Here is a 16,103-nt window from a genome sequence, read left to right on the forward strand (position 1 = left end):
TTAGGGAAAAAGTGAGGACTGCAGATGTTTGAGATCTGAATCACAAGGTGTAGTTCTGGAAAAGCAGTCGGTCAGGCAGAGTCCAAGGAACAGGAGAGGCGATCATTCGAGCATAAGATTTTCATTATAGAATGATGGCGACATTCCTGATGAAGAGCTTATTCTCGAAGCATCGACTTTCCTGCTTCTCGGATGCTGGCTGATCTGCTGTGTTTTTCCAGCAACACACTTTTTGACTGAGGTTAATAGGTTAGTTAAGAAGGCAGAGGGAACCGGAGACAAAACCTTAATTCACCAACATATACGTTCTCAGAGTTATACAAGTCTATGGTTAGGCCAAGATGGAATACTTTGTGCTGTTCTAGGAACATTATTACAGGAAAAATGTGATTGCACTGGAGGGGTGCAGAGGAGATTCACCAGGATGTTCCCCGGGATGGAGCATATCAGCTATGGAGAGAGGCTGGGTAAGCTGGGCATGTTTACTTTGGAGCAGAGAAGACTGAGGGAGAGGTGATTCAGAAGGATAAGATTACGAAGGAGATTTTCAGAAAGATTTTTGCTGAAGTCCCAAGCCCAGTATGCAAAATAAAATCTTCTGGGATTGTGGCGAATATTTGGACATGATTTCAGAATGGGATAGCTGGCAGGAAAGAGTAAGTAATAGTTTTTTTTAAAATTTTGATTTTATGATCAGTTGTATTTATAGGATGAATACAACAAAATACAGCGAAAAACTTTCATGTGTTGCCACACAGTGGTGCCATTTGAATAATTGAAGAAAATGGAATAAACAGAGGATACAGCTTGAAGAGAGTTAATAGGTCGTGATCCAGCTCCTCACCATAGACCACTCCTGCAACGTAATCCCTCCATGACAGCTACATTGCCATCTACATCAGACCCCAGTAATATTGAAGATGCTGATTATCAGGTACCATCTTTGCCACTGGGCAGATACTCCTCCATCACCGGCTCATTGCCCCCCTGTGCCAGACCATTCCAATGTCAGAGACATGTCTCTTACTGCTATACCCACCTTACCGTTGTTACCATGATGGCCTTCCAGTATACACTTCATCACCACCAGTGCAGGACCCAATCAGCAACAAGTCTCCAATCCTCAGACATTACCTTTTGCTGCTGGGTCCTATCTCATCCACGTTGCCTCTGCGGATGTAGCAGCTGCCAATATCAGGTCCTGTGCTTGCTCCGGAGAATTAAGTCAGCACTCACTCTCCTCCGCACTGGGCTCAGCTTGAGGTTCAAACCCTGGGTCCAACTTGAGGCCAGTAAATTACAGAGACAAAAGTGGGGGAGCAAATAAGAAAAAGGAAGCAGGTCAGAGTGTACAAGCTCCAGCAAACCAGCACTTGGCCCGGAAACATCGGAATAAAAGGATTCTTTTATTGGAGATGAAGGTTCGTGGCGTATCTCAGGAATATGTTGTTGGGTCCCAGCTCTTCGTAAACATCTCAAACATTTGGTTGGCGGAATCAATTGCAATATATTTCAGCTTGCTGTAGGAGAAATATGATGAGGAGATTCTCGGCCGTGATGAGAATGCGGGAGGCTCACTGTGTTGAATGACTTCCTCCTTTCCCGATGTTTCTGTGCAGTCTGTGGGAAAGCTCTGTCCATGTTGTAACAAGCTCTCATATGTTAGGAAGGATGTCACTAAAGGGTCGACAGGACTGTGTTTCCCGTTCCCTTTTCTGATAACGAGGCTGGTGCCGGCTGTTCTATCTGGGATATCCTTTAATACCTCGGAGCCGTTTGAGACAATTGAGTGACTTGCTTGGCTTTTTCAGAGACCATTAAAGAGTTTATCACATGGTTGTGCGTCTGGAGTCACTTTGAGGCCAGACCAGGAAAGCACAGGAGATTCACTTCCTGAAAGTACATTGGGGAAGCAAATTGATGTTTACAATCGACATTGGCTTCAAGGTCACTGTTACTGACACCAAATTTTAGATCTCGATATTTCATTAATTGTTTTTAACTTCCACTGGTTGACAGAGAATTAACCCAGTCTGGAATAGTAATCCAGTGACATTTCCACAACAGCACCATCTCCACATGGGGACCTACCGGATACCACACTGTGCAGGCAATTTTTGTGCTGTCTGACAGCTCTGTCAAAAAGAACGCCCACCAATTTGATTGTCGTGATGGAATTGAGGGGCTAATATTGGTCATACTGTAATTATTTTCCTCTTAAGGGACTTGTCATAGTAATTTTCCACATTGCCAAATAGATGTCAGAATCGGAAATGAAATGAAACAGCTTCCCCAGGGACAGGGTTTTTTATACATTGCCTGTATCGTATCTACTGTGTTCAGGTGTTTCTTCATGTCACATGGAGCGAATCAAATCTATGATTCTTTGAGCACCCTGACGAGATGAGTTGAATCATAAACTCAACACTTCTGGCTGAGTATAATGTAGATACGAATCCTTGTCTATTGCACTGACGTGCAGGGCTGTTTCATTATTTAGGATGGGGACGTGTGCATGACCTTCGAGGAGAAAGTGAGGTCTGCAGATGCTGCAGATCAGAGCTGAAAATGTGTTGCTGGAACAGCGCAGCAGGTCAGGCAGCATCCAGGGATCAGGAGAATTGACGTTTCGGGCATAAGCCCTTCTTCAGGAAAGGGCTTCCTGAAGAAGGCCTAATGCCCGAAACGTCGATTCCCCTGATCCCTGGATGCTGCCTGACCTGCTGCGCTGTTCCAGCAACACATTTTCAGCTCAGATATGTGTATGACCCTATCTTGCAATGAGCTGATTAATCCATTTATGACTGAGTGTGGCAGGACTGCTGAGCTTCCATCTGATCTGCTATTCTTGGGATCATTGCGCCCTTTCTATCAGATGTTAGTTCTGCTGTTTGGAGTGTAACCAGTCAAGTGTGGTATCTTTAACGGGTTGTCATCATTTTTAGGTACACATGGTTCACACCCTGGCATGTTTACCCACACCCGTCACTGAACTGTAGATCAGCTTGATGGTAATGTTAGACTGAGGGATTAGCCGGGTCAAAAAGTTACAGATTATATTTAATTATAATTCTGCTTCTGCTGTTGCTGTGGTCTACAGCACCACACGGAATACACGATTTGAGCTGCAATAACTCTAATACATTTCTGCTGCCTGTTCCCCAGTTCATACCGAGACCCATTCACCCATCAGCCATGTACACAGTGACCTACTTGGTTTCTGACGTAGTACACGTCCAATTTTATATTGTCATTCCACTGAGGGTTTCTCCATGGTGTCACACTTACAGTTTGTCTCATTCCCCAACACACTTTAATATATTCATCTGAATCTTTTCCCTTTCTGTGTTGAGAGTCAATACATGCCCCGTCGTTTCTCCCCGACTAAGAGTAAGAGCTCTATAGTTTCAATAATGCCTGCCTTACTTAGTTTTAGAACCAATGAATTTGCACATCTTGTGTTATCTTTCACTTCTCAGTATATGGCGTTCCAGTTTGAACAGGGGGGTTGAGCAACGTTGAGATACATCTTTGAAACGTGTTGAAAAACAGAAATTGCTGGGGACGTTAAGCAGGTCTGGCAGCATCTGTGGAGTGAAAGTAGAGTGAATAATTGGTTCCAGCGATCTTTCTTCAAGGCTCACAGATTTTTTTTTGTTCTGGTTTCAGATTTCCGGTATCCACAGATATTTGTTTCATTGAAAATGTGTTTTGTTCATTTCTGGAGAAACACAGCAGATCTGCAGCATGTATGGAGACAGACAAACAAAGTTAGCGTTTCAAGTCCAGTGTGACACTTCTTCAGAACAGAAAAGGATTGGAAACTTTTTTTTTAATCCCTTGCCAGAGGTCGAGGAGGGGTGATGGGAAACAGACGGTGTGGAGGCGCAATGCCACTGACGAATGGACTTTTTGTTTGTGGTAAAAGAGAATCAAATGTAAAATGAGTACAAATTAGATAGTAAAGGGGGGAATTGGGTTCCTTAATTGAGTGCAACATAAACGATTCACAAACAGGGCAAGTTCATTGTGAGAACAGGAGAAGGAATGTATGAAGATTGAAGAACAGCCATAGTGGCGTCAGGCTGTGAAGTTATGGAATTAAATATTAACTCTTACAGGCTGTAACGTAACAAAGTGTAAAGTGAGGTGTTATTCGAGCTTGAGTTGTGCTTCATTGGAACATTGCAGCAGCCCAGGACTGAAATGTTAGCATGAGAGCAAGGTAGATTATTCAAATGGGAAACAATGAGAGGGTCAGGGCTCTTCCTACAGACAGAGTGGGAGTGTTCCTCAATGCAATCTCTGTTTGGTCTGCCCAGTGTAAAGGAGACTGCATTGTGAACAAGTGAAGTACAAGTGAAATGCTTCTTCATCTGGAAGGTGTGTGTTGGGTTGTTAAGAAATGAGGAATGAGTCAGTGATCTTTTCATAAGTCCAAATATTTTTCTTCTTATATGTAGACTACGTAGTTCCACAACTTATAGATAGTTAATACTACATGTGCGTCAGGCCAGAGTTAATAAAATTGGAGCTGGAGAAACACAGCGGACCAGACAGAATCAGAGGAGAAACAAAGGCAATATTTTGAGCTTGGACCTTTCGTCAGGACTGGTGAGGGGAAGGGGAGCCCAGAAATGGAGTGATGGGACATGGAAGGGTGAAGGGTCGGCCTGGTGATGGTGAAATTATGCAGGTATGAGGTTACTGTCAATGGTCAGTGGGAAGGGTGGAGCAGATATGTGAGTGAGAAGATGGACAGGTGGGTCTGGTCAAGAAGAAGGGACATGGGATAAGGCTGAGGACGGAGGGATTTTGATGTTGCTCCTGTCAATATTGAGGCCATTGGGCTATCAGCTCCAAAAGTAAAATCTCAGGTGCTGTTCCTCTGACAGTGGACAGGCTAAGGATGGGCATGTCCCCGGACGAGTTGAATGGGGAATTAAAATGAATGGTAACTGGAAAGTCGGGTTGGTTCTTGCGTGCAGAGCAATGATGCTCCATACAGCGCCTGATCCTGCACCAGCAAACACGACTCCAACTCTCGATGCGATCTCCTCTCTGTCAGGCAGACCAAAGGGAGACTTAGGAACATATTCTTGGAGCATCTGCTCTTTGCACGCTTTAACCAACCCAACATTCTAATTGCCACGCATTTCAATACACCCGCACACCCACCTCACTTCAGCACATTCGACCACAAGTCCATTCTTGGCCTCCTCTACTGTCAGAGTGAGGCCAAACAGAAACTGGGGAACACAACCTAATCTTTCAGCTGAAGAGCTTACAGTTCAATGGTCTCAATATTGACTTCACTGGCTTCAAAGTCTCTCCACCCACAGCCTTATCCCATGTTCCTCTTCCCTGACCTGGCCTAAGCTGTCCATCTTCTCATGTGTATATCTGCTGGAACCTTCCCACTGACCAATCACAATATCCCCCTGCTTTCATTCCGTATCGGCATCCACCTACTCTTACCCCAGCTCCACTCCCCTCCCTCGATTTAATTCCCGGCCCAATTCTGATGAAGTCTTTCAGCCTGAAACGTTGACTTTCCTGTTCGTAGGATGATGTCTGACCTGCTGTGCCTTTTCAGCTTCATATATATTGGCTACAAAGTTGCACGTTGAGACCTCCGCAGCAACAGATTGTATTGTGCTTTTTATACATTTTTAAAATCTGTTTACTGCCAAGCTTATTTCAACATTCTCACTATGGGGTCAAGGAAACAGTCTCTTTGTCACTAATGTTCCTGTCTCCTTTGTTTTAACCATACTTTCAAGTCTTCTGTTCGCAATAGCATTGTAAATTTAACTCTTTTTAGATTAGATTAGATTACTTACAGTGTGGAAACAGGCCATTCGGCCCAACAAGTCCACACCGACCCGCCGAAGCGCAACCCACCCAGACCCAATCCCCTATATGTACCCCTTCAACTAACACTACTGGCAATTTTAGCATGGCCAATTCACCTAACCTGCACATTTTTGGACTGTGGGAGGAAACCGGAGCAGACACGGGGAGAATGTGCAACCTCCACACAGACAATTGCCTGAGGTGGGAATTGAACTCGGGTCTCTGGCGCTGTGAGGCAGCTGTGCTAACCACTGCGCCACCGTGCTGCCCTTTGCCACCGTGCTGCCCTTGTTATGCTGTCGCTTAATCACACCACGTCCAATATACTTCACAACTTCCTTGTTCTTATACTCCACACATCTATTCACAAATCTAAAGATCCATTAAATCCTTCAAAACAACAGTTTCAACTTGCCTGGCCATTTATAATTTCCTGACTTCTGTATCCCTCTCTCCTTAAACGGGGAAGTTACATTTACCAGTTCTGCCTCCCGCCACAGTTTCCTGAAAAATCGCGAACATTGCCTTCACATTCACCTTCGATGTCTCTTTAGAACTACGGTGTGTTGTCCAACTGGTCTCACTGATTGATATAACTTCACCTTTCCCAGCACCTTCTCCTTACTGGTGGTCACTATACTCAACTCTAACCCCTGACTGTCTTGAAGTTCTGGCATTTTGCTGGTGTCTTCCACCGTGAAGAACGTTGAAAAGTTTAAATTCTTCTGCCACTCCATTGCTTCCCAAAACTATTCAAGCTTCATTTTCCAACATTCCTTTGTTTGTTCTTTACTCCCTGTCTTCCTTGTTATATATCTAAAAATCTCTTTTCAATGTTCTTTTACATGATTAACAAGCGTAATATCAGATTTCACCCTCTCCTCCCATTTTCTGTTATTAGTTATCCGTGCTGGAATTTGTAGGCTTCGTAATCGTCTAGATTCCCAATAGTCTTCACCACATTGTGCACATTTCCTTTTGTTTTATGCTACCCCTGAGTTCGTTATCATTCATGGCTGCCTTGTCTTCTGCTGAATATCTTTCTTCTGACTTGGCATGAATTTCTGATGTGGTGCTGAATTATCTCCAAAAACTACTGCCATTGCTGCTTCACCATCTGCCCGTGCTCAGCTCCCCTTCCAACTAGCTGTGACCAACTCCTCCCTCATGTCTTCTTAGTTACATTACTCAATTATTAGCCATCTCATCCAAACGTGAGCAATAGATGTAAACTGAAGGAGAGAGGTTTGAGTCAGGGGGCACAAAGAAAGACTGGAGGATTTATTAACTAGATGGAAAGCCAGAGAGCGAAAGAGAGATAGAGAATATTGACGTGTAGATGTAAAAAATAGAGAAGTCTACATGACTGATAGAAGTAGATGTACTTCCGTATTTGGTTTGACAATTCCTGTGTGCTGTTATCTTTTGTACAGTGTATGTGTAACAGATTAATATGTTGAAATCCTGGATTTGATGCCAGAACTTTTATCTCCATCAATATGACAGGCACCAGCTGTTGACAGAACTCAGTATATGTTTTCTGGTAGACAATGGATTAACTGAAACATGTTGGAACACCAGAAGCAGGAATTTATGACATCCATCCGATAAGAATGAGAGATTAGATCAGGGAATGCCAGAAAGGGGCAGCAGACAGAGGGTGCGTTGAGAGAAGGGGAACATAACATCTCAGCTGAAAATTAAATGATGTATTAATGTTTTATAAATTTTATGCATCACATACATCATGTTTGTTAACTATGTCTCTTGTTCATTATGAATATGCTGCACACATATGAACAATCTTATCTATCTGCACACACACACACTCACACACACACAGACACACACACACTCTCACACAGACACACACACAGATCAATCATTGTTCAACCAATCTATTTCAAATGATTTTGTTTTATTTACATTGTCACTTGCCCTTCGTTCTTCCTAATATATTCTGTTTCTTTCACTGCATTTTATTTTATTCTGTCTGTCAAGAAGACATTGGGGCTGGGGGGATGTCACTTTACTCTTCACCAGTCTCCACAGCCACTGTCTTCTATTATTTTCTGTTTCTTAATATATGAAAAATACGCAGTGTGTCTGACCCTTGAATTCCCACAAACAGGTCAATTTTAAACAGAACGTTTACTTTAGCGCTAAGGCGACAAAAAATCTAAAAAAAGATAAGGCATGCAAACTGTGCAATAAGATGTTTGCATGTTTACAAACAGATTATAGAATTGAATTGTGTAAACGATAAACAATTAACTGGTAAGACCTGCGAGAGTAAAATCCAGAGAAATCCGTATTTCTTGTGTGTGTTCAGGGCAGTTATACCCAGAGACAGTTTTTATATTGGAAGTTGTTGTGGTGGAGGAGACTTCAGTGCAGTAACAACATCTCGATTGGCGCTGTGTACTAATGATTATTCAGGCAGGTTACTATCCAATCCTCGCTATTGTTGGTGTTCATGGTGAGTCTCTCTCTGCCCATTTACTAATTCTCTAACCCGTTGTGAATGTCATCGTTTTCTCTGCAATGTATGATTGGCAAAGATCCAAACTATTGTCTTCGCTTTCAATCACATACTCCATTTCTATACCATTAATTTCATATCCCTCGCTTACAAACATCTGAGGAGAAACGAAAGTGTTCATAACCACGATGACCCCATTTTATCCTGAACTGATTTATATCTCAATATTCCATCTACCACAAATCCTATCCACTCACACCTTGACAATATGCCCAGTCTTCACTTCTGCCTCAACACTGTTTATGAATAAACCATCATTCACACCTTTCCAATTACAATTCTCTTCTGGCAACTCTTCTCGTTACATATATTTTGATCACAAACTTTTTCTTACCTCGACCTGGACCTATGCCAGGTGCAAAGTGTGAAGTCAGTTCGACTCTGAAATGAGTTTCAGCATAATCTGTAACCTCACACGAGAGAGAGGACTATGCTGTCAGTGACCAGGAAGTGACACTTTCATTGAACTGTCTTGATTCTAGAACTTTCTGAGCAGAAGTGGGTATCACGCTATCATCTTTCAATTGCAGTACTCCGATGTATTCACACAGTGACGGAATCCATCTCTGCCTCCTGCTGAGGATAATACCTTTGTGCTGTCTCAACCGAATATCTTCCATAAATACTATGAGGCAGATTGACTGGTGAAAATAAGAACATGATTAGAATTAATAAAGTGAACTTACTCAAAAACTAATTGAATTGAAGGTTGGCAAGTTACTGCACTAAATGAGTACCATCCCAGAGTTTTCAGGGAAGTGGCAATACAGCTAGTGAAAGAATTATAGAGCCATACAGGACAGAAACAGAGCCTTCGATCCAACCAGGCCAGGCTGACTATTCCAATTCCAAACTAACTTAGTCCCACCTGCCCGCACTTGGCCCATATCCCTCCAAACCTTTCCTATTCATGTACTTATCCAAATGTCTTTTAAACGTTGTAACAAGAAAGAAGTATTGATTACCCTACAAATTTCTTTAGATTCCTGAAATTCTCGTTCCTGCAGACTGGAAAGTAGTTATTGTAATCCTAAATATTTAAAACCGGAGTAGGAGGGAAACCAAAAAAATGGGTACCTTGATGTCAGTCTGAGGAAAATATTAGAACCTTTTATGAGAAATTTTATAACTCGACATTAGGGAAATCACGGTGTGACTTGGCAGAGTCAGCTCAGATTTAGAAACCGGAAATCATCGTTTAGAAACCTGTGGAGTTTGTGTTAGTTGATGCATCCGGAAAAGAGAACCAGTGGAAGTGGTGTATTTGAATTTGCAGAATACGTTTTTGCATTTTTGCTAACAAGTGAGCAAAGAAAGTTAGAGTACATTGATAAGTTGCAGGCGGGGTGATCAGGATATCCCACATGGATTGAGAATTGGTCAATGGAAGCAATACAGAGCTTCTTGTACTTTTATGGATTGAAGGCAGTTACTCATAGGATATCACAAGTTTCAGTTTTTGAACCACAACAATTTGCAAGGCATAGAAATGATTTCGATGTGAGAAATAAACAGCATGCATCTAATTTTGTATTGATTAAATGGTACAAGTTTGAAAAGTGCTGTTTTTCAAAATAACCTGTATGTCCTTGATCACGAGTCACCAAAAATAGCACATCAAGGCCGTAAGTATTAAGCATCTTATATGGTATGCTGCCCTTCATTGTAATATGATTCAAATGCATTAGTAAAGCCGTCTTCCTGTATTTGTAGGGCCTTGATGAAAGAGTATTTGGGGCAATGTGAACAGGTATGATCTCCTTTGTAAGGCATGATCTTATTAATACGGACACAGCTCAAACAAGTATTACCACTCTAATCCATGAGCTGAACACACCCCGATGAGACAGTGATGGAACTAAATATTTAATCTGTAGCGCTATGTGACCAGGAGGGATGATTACCTTGAAACGTGAGACTTAGCGAGGATCACATATTTCTAAAAGAGACACTGTCGGGTGAGAAATAATTAATTTATTAGATTTATTGTCACATGTGCCTAATTCCAGTGAAAAGCTTTATTTGCGAGAAGTACAGGCAGATGCCAGTAAGCAAGGACTCAAATATCATAGGGTGAAAAATAAACTTGGATAGAGTAAGACATACAGGATACACTGAGCAGGACATTCAAAAACCCAATCAATATGAACAAGATGAGCATTATTTTGGAGTTACATAGTCCATTCATCAGACTTATATAGTATTCCTAATATTTAAATGCCACAATGAACTCTCCCCACATTAATGTGCCGTCGGGATGAGATCCTACAAGAAGAATTTAGGGAGTTAGAAACCAGGTTATAAAATTAGGACCTCAGAAGTCGTAATCTCAAGATTGCTACCAGTGTCACGTGGTAGTCATAATAGGAATGATCGAATAATCAGGAAGAATGCTTGGCTTGAGAGATGGTGCAGGAGGGAAGGGTTCTAATCTTTGGGATATTGGGACCAGTTCTGGGGGAGGTGGGATTTTTGCAAATTGGACGGTCTAGGTCTGGGTAGGACTGGCGCCAATGTCCGATGGAGTGCATTTGCTAACGCTGCTGGGGATGGTTTAAACTAATGTGGCAGGGGATCGGGAAACAAATGAGGAGGTAGATGGACAGAAAGGAGGTAGTAACTAAAGCCTAAGTAACTAGATAATGAAATCAGGTTGACTGAGGGGAAGAGAAGGCAGGAAGTGGAGAATGAACACCGATGGACTTGTAGTTTTAATGCAAGTAGGTAAGGCAGATAAACTTAGGTATTGGAATAATAACTGTGAATATAATGTTATTGCCATTACTGCGACTTGGTTGAGGGAAGGGTGTGATTGGCAACTCAATATCCCAGGATGTCACTGCTTCAGGCGGGATGGAGAGGGAGGTGAAAGGTGTGGAGAAGAAGCATTAATGGTCAAAGAAATATTCCAAGTCGGGAAGCGGCAATATTGGACCTGGTGGGAAATGAGCCCGCCCATGCGGTTAAAGTTTCAGTGCGGGATTAATTTGGGAATAATGATCACAATCCCAATACTTTTACAACAGTCATGGCAAAAGGTGAAAGTGGTCCTAAATGAAGAGTGCTAGACTGGGGGAAGGTCAACTATAGCAAAATTCGGCAGGAGCTGGGGAACGTAGATTGGGAACAGCTGGATCAAGGGAAATCCACATTTGATATGTGGGAGGCTTTTGAAGAGAGGTTAATTAGAGTCCAGGAGAGATATGTACCTGTGAAAATGATGGATAGAAGTGGCAAGGTTAGGAAACCATGGATGACAAGTGATAAAGTGAGACGAGCTAAGAGGAAAAAGGATGTGTACATAATGTCTAGGCGAATGAATATAGAGGATGCCTTGGAAGAATATTGTGAATGTAGGACCAATCTGAAATGAGGAATTAAGAAGACTAAAAGGGGTCATGACATATCCTTAGAGAGCAGAATTAAGGAAAACCTCAAAGCTTTTTGTTCATATATAACGAGCAAGAGGGTAACTAGAGAAAGTGTGGACCCACTCAAAGATAAAGCTGGATAGATAAGTTTGGAGGCAGAGAAAATGGGTGAGATTCTTAATGAGTACATTGCATTGGCATTCACCAAGGAGAGGGGCAGGGTGGATGGTGAGATTAGGGATAGATCTTTGATTACTTTCGGTCAAGTCTGCGTAAGGAGTGAAGAAGAGTTTGATTTCCAAAAGGCATTATGAAGCACAAGTCCCCAGGTCTGGATGGGATCTATCCCAAGTTATTGAGGGAAGCAAGAGAGGAAATAGCTGGAACTTTAACAGATATTTTTCCAGCATCTGTGAACACGGGGAGGTCCCTGGGGAATGGAGAATTGCTATTGGTGTCTCCTTGTTTAAGGAATATCCAGGGGTGTGCAGTGAGAGAGGGACTCACTGAAATCTTTGTAGAGAGAGGAAGAGAGCTTCTTCAAGGAAGGCATCCTTGCAAAAGGATTCATAGTAGGTTAAAATCAACTAGGAGAAAGTGAGGACTGCAGATGCTGGCGATCAGAGCTGAAAAAATGTGTTGCTGGAAAAGCGCAGCAGGTCAGGCAGCATCCAAGGAGCAGGAGAATCGACTTTTTGGGCACGAACCCTTCTTCAGGAATGATGTTCCTGAAGAAGGGCTTATGCCCGAAACGTCGATTCTTCTGCTCCTTGGATGCTGCCTGACCTGTCGCGTTTTTCCAGCAACACATTTTTCAGCTCTGATCTCCAGCATCTGCAGTCCTTACTTTCTCCTCCTTAAGGAATATCCAGGTAATTACAGACCTGTGAGCCTGACGTCAGTGGTAAGGAAACTACTGGAGAAGATACTGAGGAATAAGGTATATACACATTTGGAAGAAAAGGGGTTCTCAGTGCTAGTTAGCATGGTTTCGTGCAGGGAAGGTCATGGCTTACTAATTTAATAGAATTGTTTGAAGAGGTGACAAAGTTGATTGAGGGAAGGGATATAGGTGTCATATAGATGGACTTTAGTAAGGCGTTTGATACATTACCCCATGATGGAGAAGGTGAATTCGCATGGGTGTTCTAGCTCGTTGGATAGATAACTGGTTAGGCAACAGGAGACAGAGAGTAATAACGGAAGGGAGTTTCTCAAAATTGAGATCTGTGACCAGTGGTGTCCCACAGGGATCCATGCTGGGACCATTGTATTTTGTGATTTAAATAAGTGATTTGGAGGAAGGTGTAAGTTGTTTCATTAGCAAGTTTGCAGTTAACACTAAGATTGATGGAGTAGCAGACAGTGAAGGGGACTGTCCGAGAATACAGCAGAACATAGATAGATTGCAGAGATGGGCAGAAAAATGGCAGATGGAGTTCAATCTGGACAAATGCGAGGCGGTACATTTTGGAAGATCCAATTCAAGAGCGAGCTATACAGTAAATAGAAAAGTCTTGGGGAAAATTGATGTACAAAGACATCTAGGTGTTCAGGTCCATTGTTCCCTGAAGGTAACAAGCCAGATCAGTAGAGTGGTCAAGAAGGCATACGGCATGCTTTCCTTCTTTGGACGGGGTATTGTTTATAAGAGTTGGCAGGTCATGTTACAGTTGTATAAGACTTTAGTTCAGCTACATTTGGAATACTGCATACAGCCTGGTCGCCACATTAGCAAAATGATATGGATACTTTGGAGAGGGTGCAGAGGCGGTTCACCAGGATGTTGCCTGGTATGGAGGGCGCCAGCTATGGAGAGAGAATGAATAAATTAGGATTATTTTGATTGGAAAGACAGTGGTTGAGGGTGGACCTGATCCCTGGAGGGGAGGGATATTGAGGCTCTGTTAAGGGAAACAAAGAAGGTATACATTGGGTTTAAGATATCGGGCTCAAGTCAATCCTCAGATGATTATACGAAGTGTCAAAGCACCCCCAAGAGGGGAATAAGAAGCCCAAAAAAGGGCATGAGATGGATCTCTTAGAAAATAGATAATCCCACGAGGTTATCTAGCGTGGCTAGCGAGAGAATAGGTCCCCTTAACAATCAGCATGGCCGTCCTTGTGTGGAATCACCAGGAGGTGGGGGGAATTGTTTAATGGATATTTCTTCTCTATGTTTACTGAGGCGCAAAACAAGCATTCTAAGGAAATAAGGGCAACACGTGAGATTGTTTTGGACTGCCTATATAATACCACAGTGAAGGTATTTGCTCCCTTAAAGCACAATAAGGTGAATAAATCCCCTGGGCATGAACATGGAACGTAGGGCTACAAGAATTAGGAAAAAAATATCGAGCATGCAACCGCTCAAACCTGTCCACTTTTTCATTAACTCTCTTCTAACAAATACCTACCAAATTCAGTCTTCAATGAATACGCAGGAAGACAATTCCAGACACTACAAGATCGTAAGAGCATAGGGAAATTTTACAGAGGGAGACATTTGTGCCATACAGCCTGTTGTGTTGGTTGAAAACAGCTGAAATATTTCTCAGAACTATTCTTCAGCCTTCCTCAACTGACTGTTGGTAGCTTATTAATGAAAACTATATCTCTCTCTGTTTTAAAGAAATGACTGTGCCTGTCTGTGTGTGGGGCCATCTCGATTGCATTATTTGCGATATTTATTTATACGATCATTTATTGTCAATGTAAAAAACAGTGACAAATATGCACACTGACCAAACACAGGCGCCATTCATCTTTGCTTAGAATACACCAAAATAAACTGAAAAAGTGTACACGTTTTCCTTCTCCGCTGCTGCAGTCTCTCTCCGGGTTATACCATCTCACACCCTGTCACTGCCAGGGGGACTCCCCGGTCTACACTAGCCCACACAATGTCACTGTCAGAGGGACACTCCGGGCTACACCAGCCCACACCATATCACTGTCAGGGGGACATTCTGGACTACACCAGCCCATACCATGTCACTGTCAGAGGGACACTCCGGGCTACACCAGCCCACACCATATCACTGTCAGGGGGACATTCTGGACTACACCAGCCCATACCATGTCACTGTCAGAGGGACACTCCGGGCTACACCAGCCCACACCATATCACTGTCAGGGGGACATTCTGGACTACACCAGCCCATACCATGTCACTGTCAGAGGGACACTCCGGGCTACACCAGCCCACACCATATCACTGTCAGGGGGACATTCTGGACTACACCAGCCCATACCATGTCACTGTCAGAGGGACACTCCGGGCTACAGGTGAAACTGAACGTTTGGTATAGAAACCCCAACCACATTCCAAGGTAGTTGGACAGGGAATAGTAGTTATGAAAACTGCCCCTACAGCTACAGCACAGGGATTACCTATTTCATTAAGACATCTTTTTGGCAGAAATGGTGCACAGTTTCCCGTTGCTCCGGAACATACGTGTAAGCAGCCCCGTTTTCAGCACTAATGCCGGCGACAATGAATCCACACAATAAACGTGGGGAGTTTATCATGAGCACCACAGACCATAGAGTGAAGACCTCACAAAACTTTGGTCAAAGAAAGAAGACAGGAGGACATATCCTCAGTAATGTGTTTGAAAGGAATAGAGGAGGAGGCATCATTTCAAGGCGAGAGGACAACTCGATCCTGGATGATTTCAGCTGGGGACAAGCGAGTTTTCCCCACAGGAGTGAATCGTAAGTGGAACAATACCAGAGGCACCAACCTAACCCATGAAAGACCTGTCTCAGAAGTCCATTTGACAAGTTAGTTTTCAGACTCTGGTGACCATGCTCCACGCGCCCTGCAGCCTGTGGGCAATAAGCACAATGAAGTTGGTGGCGAAACCCAAAATGAGAGCATAATTCCTCGTTAATATCACTAATAAAATGAAGGTCATTGTCAGAATGTAGACAAACGGGAATACCAAAGCAGGTAATAATCTCCTTGAGTAAAATATTTACAATAGTTTTAGCAGACGCATTGGACGTGGGGTCAGCTTCAACACATCTAGGGAAAAAAAATCAACAATGACCAAAACATACTTATAGTGCTAACACCTTTGCAATTCAATGAAGCCTTTAAACATCTTTTTAAGTTAGCATTAGTTTGTCAGAGGTTGACTCACGCTTGTCAGTGCTTTCAGTCTGGCTCATCAGGTTAGGGACATCCATAAGATGGCCGTGATAGGCTGGTATTGAGACCTCATCAACAGCACGGTTACCAATGGCGACAGGGGTTTGGCCGGTGGTATACGAGTACCAAAAGAGGTCAAAAACCTTGCATTTCTTCCAGAATTGACCAAAAACATTCA

Source organism: Chiloscyllium plagiosum, chromosome 8 (genome assembly GCF_004010195.1).
Source record: "Chiloscyllium plagiosum isolate BGI_BamShark_2017 chromosome 8, ASM401019v2, whole genome shotgun sequence".
Lineage (NCBI taxonomy): Eukaryota > Metazoa > Chordata > Chondrichthyes > Orectolobiformes > Hemiscylliidae > Chiloscyllium > Chiloscyllium plagiosum.